This window comes from Malania oleifera, chromosome 3 (genome assembly GCF_029873635.1).
Source record: "Malania oleifera isolate guangnan ecotype guangnan chromosome 3, ASM2987363v1, whole genome shotgun sequence".
In the NCBI taxonomy this organism is placed as follows: domain Eukaryota; kingdom Viridiplantae; phylum Streptophyta; class Magnoliopsida; order Santalales; family Ximeniaceae; genus Malania; species Malania oleifera.
The window spans coordinates 23091721-23100500 of record NC_080419.1 but is presented as its reverse complement, the minus strand read 5'-3'; positions in this window follow the sequence as shown (position 1 = coordinate 23100500).

Below are 8780 nucleotides of genomic sequence, written 5' to 3'. Positions count from 1 at the left end.
ATTACTATAACACTATATATACTAAACATATAATATAATAGCATGATACCAAAACACCAAATATATTATATTACCTAAAATATTAAACTTACTATAATAAATAATACCTTATATATTAACATACTAAAAGTATCATAATAATAATAATAAATATATAGTATTACTCAAGAGGCTATATTAAAAGTTACCTAAAATACTAAATTAGATGTATGATGTTACTTATAAATCCTAAGTTGTTAAATAGCTAATATGACTAACATTCTAGAATACTAAATACACATACAACTATAGTTCTAACATACCACGTATACTACAACTAATCTACTAAAAATCCTAACATGATATATAACATGACCAAAATTCTAAAATACTAATAATATAATATAAAGTTAACATACAATATAAGCATGAATAAAATAATAATAAAAAAATATCTTGCACATAATAATAAAACATGATAATAACTTTACACATGATATAAAAGAAAAACCACTTTGATAATACATCATAGACACAATTTATATTTGAATATTTAATTATAAAACAAATAATATAACAATAAGAGAAAAACCCTAAATATGAATATACTATTTACTAAGTAAATATATGACAACAAGAAAAGGAAAACTTTAACAATAATATTCATTCAATCATAATACTACTTATTTAACATGTATACAGTTCAAAATTTAAAAATTGAAACCAGCCCCAACAAATAAAAAGGAAACCTACAACAATGAGAGAAAACCAATTAGTTTTTATAATGGATGCTAAAAAAAAATCTAAACAAATATCACAACGATAAAATAAAACCGGTAATAACAATATTAAATCACGAAATATATACAACTAAACAATATAAACTACTTAAAGCAAGCAACCAATATTCACAACAAATACAAAAATAAAAATAAAAATAAATAAATAAATAAATAAATAAACTTACCACAATATTCAATATTAAATTCTACAATGACAAGATTAGACATACAACTATATGAATATTAATAAAAAACCTCTCAATAACAATTTAAATATATAGAACAGGGATAAAATAAAGAAAAAATTTAAGCTTTAAAACATAAGGTGAGTGTGTGTGCATGTGAGAGCAGAGGAGCTTACAGCAGAGGAGCTTTACCAGAGACTCACCTATGTGTATGAAGATGTCGGCGTGACGGAGGGACGCTAGAGACGATGGCTGGAATAGAGGGGCTGGTTCTGGTTTTGGCTGGAGAAGCTCTGCTCGTGATCTGCAGGGGTTGCTGCGGTGGTGCTCTGTGTCTGTTGGCCCGAATGGTGGCAGTGAGCAGGGAGCGGCGGCGGGAACTCCTCTCTAGCTGGGGCGGCTGTGGAGGATGGTCAGTGCAGGGGATCTGCTGTAAGGGGGGCGTCCGGAGATCGGATGTTTGTAGACAGCAGCCGTGGAGCAGAGGTGGTGCCGGTGGTTATGGCAGAGGGTTGTGGGAAACTATGGCGGTGGGCGTCGTCGGAGTGTTGCAGCGATCTGGAAGCTGCTGGAGGGTGGTGCTCGGGTCTGCTACTGTGACGGCGACGTGGAGAAAGAAAAGAGATAGGGAGAATGGAGGGAGGTGGGGTCGGATCGTGAGTGAGGGAGAGAAGCGTGAGGGCGATGGGAGAATGAGGGAGGTGCTGTGGTGATGTCGTGAGGTAGCTGGGTGGCCGTGAGTGAGGCCGTGAGGGCATCGGAGAGGCTATGTGGTTGCTGTGCTACGGCTGCAAAGGAAGATAAAGGGTGGTGCTGTGTGATGGAGAGCTGCGGCTAGAGAAGAAGATGGTTCTGAGGTTCTGAGGGCTGGTGTAGCAACAGAAGCTGTTGCTTGGGTGGAGTCCTGGCCGAGGAGAGACAAAGAAAGATTTTTTTTTTTTTAGGTTCCTGGCCGTGCTGCGCTGCCCCCCCCCCCCCTTGGCCTCTGTGCGCCCCCTCCTTTTATAAATTTTTTTTTGAAAACCCTAAAAATAAACTTCCTTTTTTATTTTATTTTTCTTTTTTCCTTTTTTTTTATACTTTTTTTCTTATGGTAATAATGAAATTAGAAATAATAATAATAATAATTATCATAATAATATAAGTATCAATAAGGTAATAATAATAATACTACTACTAATAGTAAATAATAATTATAGTAAAAATAAAAATAATAAAGATATTATCAGTAAAATAATAATAATAATACTAATAAAAATAAAGTAATAATACAAATATTAAAATTAATAATTAATAATAATAATAATAATAATAATGATAACATTACTGATAAAGATAAAGATAATAAAAATAATAATAGCCAAAATAAGATACTAATGCTAAAAATAATAATAATAATAGCAAAATAATAATAATAATAATAATAATAATAATAATAGTAGTAGTAGTAATAATAATAATAATAATAATAATAATAATAATAATAATAATAAATATATCCAAAATAATATTAGTAAAGTAATACTAATAATACTACTAGTAATAATAATAAATAAAAAATGATTATAAGAAAGTAATAATAATAATAATAATAATAATAATAATAATAATAATAATAGTAATAATGAAAATAATAAGAGGGGACCCCGTGTTCTATTTGGTTAGGGCAAAAATAGGGTGTCTACACGGTTCACTTTGTGTAATGATTTTGTTTTCTTTATTTTGACTTTCCCACTCTTTTTGTAATCCGTTGACACTATTGTCTAGGAAAATTTCCCTTTCATCAATGAAATGAGTTATGCATTTTCATATATCACTTGCATCATGAGTTCAGTTTCCAAAATTTGTTTGCTTGTGTTTCATGCAAAGATAGGGAAAATAACAATGCTAGTATTTATGAGCCAGAAATAGATGTTAATTTTGAAAACTTTTTCCAGGAGGCGGAAGTAGAGGAAGATGAAACAATGTTCCTCACCCTATGAATTTAAATGTTGTGAAGAAGTGTTTCACTTAGAAACCATGCAGACTCTCGAAGGAATTTAGTAAAATATCTGTGCAATCACTCTTGTTTTGATCAAATGACAAATGACAATCTTTGGTCGACCAGTTTTCCCATAAAAGAACCAAACATCAAATAATCATTCGTTAAACTCTTTGAGCCTGAATCTTAAGCCATTTTCCAAAAATTTAACAAGGTTTGGGATTTTAAGCGTCGAAGAAATTTTATGAGACAACAATCAATTGCTGAAAGGATGTCAGAACATTTTCCTTTTACCTAAAAGAAGATCAAAAAAGCAAAACCCCTTTGCTAGCCCTTTTGAGCTTGTAAAATTCAATTTTTAATTAAGCTGTCAAAGGATCACACCCCACACTGGGACAGTTTCAAAAAGATTAATCCCAAATAATGTCCCAATGAAAATGATGCTCAAAGTCCTTCGTAAAAGGAAAAACAAAAAGTACAACAAAAGAAGAAAAAAAAGAAAATGGAAAAAGAAAGGGCATTGCTTCAAATGTGATCTTTGACCAAAGACTACTCTTTATAAGTTCAACAAAATTTGAGCCTTATTGTAACCTTTTCTTCTTTGACATGTACCCTTAGTTTATATTATGGTCCAAATGAAAGTCCTAACTATATTGGTACATATTGTTGTCTCAAATGAATTGTTAAACTCGATGATCGAGTCTAAACTACTTAATGACCCGATCCTTAAAAGGTACATAGTTAGCTTGTTCAAATTGACAAGTTCGGTCAATATCCAGCAAACACTTCAACACAAACTGGGGCAGAAAACATTATTATGGGATGAAATTTTTTAGCCTTAGTTTCCTTTTTCTTTTGAAAACATGTGTCCCTAAGCCTACGTTTTGTCTCAAGTCTTAAAGACCATCTTGAGATCAAAACATGGGCTGAACTTGACTAAACTAGGGGCAACAGTTAAACAAGAGATTTCCAATGGTTTCACAGTAGAACAAGACAAAATAAAAGAAGTGTCCCTCGATAAAACTGGGGCAATCGGTAAAAGGAAAAAATCAGCATATTCAGTCTAATAAATTAGCATCATTGTCATATGGCTCTCGAATGCTGGTATACAATTTTCCTTTGAAATAGCATGTGAACATGGTAAAGCATCTATATTGTGCATATGACCTTTTGATTTAGCAAATTGATGTCCTGAATGCATGATCATTCCCTTTTTCATTCTTCAAAAGCTCCAAAAGAAGTCAAAGAGGTATCCTGCAAGATTTAGCTAGAATCGCCGACATATTTTCCTGTAAAAAAAGGTCCTTATTGAGAAAATGCAAGATGGACAAAATTAGTCACAGATGAATTTAGGTAGGCCAATTTAGGGACATTCACATCGGATTGGAATTCGAAAGCATGACCAAGATTAGAGATTGGGTTGTTGAATACAAGCACATTGGAAAAAGAAATTTCATACATCATCATGCATTTCATGCATTGCATAAAAAAGAAAAATGCATACATATCCCCGTGAACTAGCATCATAAGTAGTAGCATGCATGCATATCATGCAACATGCATCATTGTCATACATACATGCATCATATTCATTGAAACATGCATGCGTACCATGCAACATGCATACATCTCTGCATCCTAGTATCATAAGTAGCAACATGTATACACAACATATCATCATTCATTCATTCTTGTCTTGTTGTATAGGCATTTTCACATCCTTTTTCATCCTTGACTAAGCAATCCCTGTTTTGCTAGTATTTGAACTAGGGCAGCTGACTAAGCTCCAAATAGAGTCATTTGCTTTGAAACTGGGGCACTGACCCAGGTTCAAATGAAGTCATTTGCCTCTTAAGATCCTACACCTGAGTAGTCATCTTCTAGACTCTTGAGATCCTACACCCGAGCAGTCATTGGACTCTTAGGATTCTACATTTGAGTAGTCATCTTCCAGACTCTTGGGATCGCACACCCGAGCAGTCATTTGGCTCTCAGGATTCTACACTTGAGTAGTCATCTTCCAGACTCTTGGGGATCCTACACCCAAGCAGTCATTAGGTTCTCGGGATCCTACACCTGAGTAGTCATCTGGCTCTCGAGATCCTACACTTGAGTAGTCATATGTATAGCTCTCAGGATCCTACACATGAGTTGTCATCTTCCTGATTCTCAGGGTCCTACACTCGAGCAGTCATCCTGACTTTCAGGATCCTACACATGAGTAGTCATCTTCTTGGCTCTTAGGATCCTACACCCGAGTAGTCATTTGGCTCTTAGGATCCAACACCTGAGTAGTCATCTTCCTAGCCCTCGGGATCCTACACCCGAGCAGTCATCCTTGCTCTCAGGATCCTACACCTGAGTAGTCATCTTCCTAACTCTCGGGATCTTGCACCTGAGTTGTCATCTGGCTCTCGGGATCCTACACCCGAGTAGTCATCTAGCTTTCAGGATTCTATACCTGAGTCATTTTCCTGGCACTCGGGATCCTACGCCTGAGCAGTCATCTGGCTCTCGAGATTCTACACTTGAGTAGTCATTTTCCTGACTCTTAGGATCCTACATCCGAGTAGTCATCTGGCTCTCAGGATTCTGCACTTGAGTAATCATCTTCCTGACTCTCGGGATCCTACACTCGAGCAGTTATCTGGCTTTTAGGATTCTAAACTTGAGTAGTCATCTTCATGACTCTTGGGATCCTACACCTAAGTCATCTAGCTCTCAGGATCCTACACCTGAGTAGTCATCTTCCAAGCTTTTGGGATCCTACACCTGAGCAGTCTTTTTCTAAAGATTCTCAAGATCCTACAACAGAGTAGTCATCTTCCAAAGATTTTTCGGGATCCTACACTCGAGTAGTTATCTTTCAAAAATTCTTGGGATCCTACACCCAAGCAATTATCTTCCTGACTCTCGCGATCCTACACCCGAGTTGTCATATGGTTCTCAGGATCCTACATAAGAGTAGTCATCTTTCTAGCTCTCAGGATCCTATACCTGAGTAGTCCTCTTCCAAAGACTCTCGGGATCCTACACTCGAGTTCCAAAGAAGGTTAGGATCCTACACCTGAGTAGTCAAATCCTTGGGATCCTACACCCAAGCATTCATCTTCAATTCGAAAATCATCTAGCTCTTGGGTTCCTTTACCCGAGTAGTCATCTTCTAAAGACTCTTGGGATCCTACACTTGAGTAGTCATCTTCCAAAGATTCTCGGAATCCTACACTCAAGTAGTCAAATCCTACACTTGAGTTGTCATCTTCCTAACTCTCGGGATCCTAAACCTAAGCAGTCATCTTGCTCTCAGGATCCTACACCTGAGTAGTCATTTGCATGGCTATCAAGATCCTACACCTGAATTGTCATTTTCCTAACTCTCGGAACCCTACACTCAAGCAGTCATCCTAACTCTCAGGATCCTACACTTGAGTAGTCATCTTCCTGAATCTCGAAATCCTACACCCGAGTAGTCATCTAGCTCTCAGGATCCTACACCTGGAGTAGTCATCTTCCTAGCTCTCGGGATCATACACCCGAGCAGTCATCCTGGATCATTGGATCCTACACCTGAGTAGTTATCTTCCTAACTCTCGGGATCCTACACTTGAGTTGTCATCTGGCTTTCAGGATCCTACACCTGAGCAGTCATCTGGCCCTCAAGATTATACACCTAAGTAGTCATTTTCCTAGCTCTCGGGATCCTATACCTGAGTAGTCATCTAGCTCTCAGGATTCTACACTTATGTAGTCATCTTCATGACTCTTGGGATCTTACACCCGAGTAGTCATCTAGCTCTTAGGATTCTACACTTGAGTAGTCATGTTCCTGACTCTCGGGATCCTACATCTGAGCAATCATCTCGCTCTCACGATTCTACACTTGAGTATTCATCTTCTTGACTCTTAATATCCTACACCTGAGTTGTCATCTAGCTCTCTGAATCCTACACCTGAGTAGTCATCTTCCTAGTTCTCGAGATCTTATATCCGAGCAGTCCTTTTCCAAAGATTGTTAGCATCCTACACCAGAGTAGTCATCTTCCAAAGACTCTTCAGATCCTACACTTGAGTAGTCATCTTCCAAAGATTCTTGGGATCCTACACCCGAGTAGTCATCTTCCTGACTCTTGGGATCCTTCACCCGAGTTGTAATCTAGCACTCAGGATCCTACACCTGAGTAATCATCTTTCTAGTTCTCGGGATCCTACACCTGAGTAGTCGCCTTCCAAATACTCTCAGGATCCTACACTCGAGTAGTTATCTTCCAAAGATTCTCGGAATCCTACACCTGAGCAGTCAAATCCTCGGGATCTTGCACTCGAGCATTCATCTTTAATTCGACAGTCATCTAGCTTTCGAGATCCTGCATCCGAGTAGTCATCTTCCAAAGACTCTTAGATCCTACACTCGAGTAGTCATCTTCTAAAGATTCTCGGGATCCTACACCTGAGCAGTCAAATCCTTGGGACCCTACACCCGAGTAGTCGTCTTCCAAAGACTCTTGGGATCCTACACTCAAGTAGTCATCTTCCAAAGATTCTCGGGATACTACACCTGAGCAGTCAAATCCTCAGGATCCTACACTCGAGTAGTCATCTTCCAAAGAGTCTTGGGATCCTACACTCGAGTAGTCATGCTCCAAAGATTCTCGAGATCCTAAACCCGAGAAGTCAAATCTTCGAAATCCTACACTCGAGCATTCATCTTCAATTCGACAGTCATTTAGCTCTCGGGATCCTACACTTGAGTAGTCATGTTGCAAAGGCCCTCGGGATCCTACACCTAAACGGTCATCTAACTCTCGGGATCCTACACCTGGTACAAGTCACCCTTGTGTACTTTGGCTCGGATTCTTACATTCGATGCCACTCACTCTCATGTACTTTGGCTCAGATTCTTGCATTCGATGCAACTTGCCCTCGGGATCCTACACTCGAGTAGTCATCAAACTCTTGGAATCCTACACCCAATACAAGTCACCCTTGTGTACTTTGGCTTAGATTCTTAAATTCGATGCCACTCACCCTCATATTTTTTGGTTCGGATTCTTACATTCGATTCCACTCACCCTCATGTACTTTGGCTTGGATTCTTACATTTAATACCACTAGCCCTCGGGATCCTACCCCTAGTACGAGTCACCCTTGTGTACTTTGGCTCAGATTCTTACGTTCGATGCCATTCACCCTCGTGCACTTTGGCTCGAATTCTTACATTTGATGCCACTTGCCCTTGGGATCTTATGCCCAAGCGGTCATCAAACTCTCCAGATCCTACACCCGGTACGAGTCACCCATGTACTTTGGTTCAGATTCTTACATTCAATGCCACTCACCCCCATGTACTTTGGTTTGGATTCTTACATTTGATGCCACTTGCTCTAGGGATCCTACACCCAAGCGGCCATCAAACTCTCAAGATCCTACACTTGGTACGAGTCACCTTTTTGTACTTTGGCTTATATTCTTACATTCGATGCCACTCACCCCCATGTACTTTGGCTCGAATTCCTACGTTCGATGCCACTTGCCCTCAGGATCTTACACCTGAGCGGTCATCTAACTCTCGGGATCCTTTACTCGAGAAGTCATCTTTCTAGCTCTCGGGATCCTACACCTAATGCGAATCACCCTCTGAGAACCATGGCTTGGGTTATTACACCCAAGTCGTTATCTCCGACCCTTTCCATGTCCCTACGAACCACTAATGGCCCAAGAGACTTACTGAAATAAGGCGTTCCATCCCGATGATCAAAAGCTTAGTCATTTGAAAGCATGTGCTCTAAACCTGGTAAAAATAGACGTCTTTTATCTTTATAGCCATATTGCTACAAAATAATAGATGAATAACCT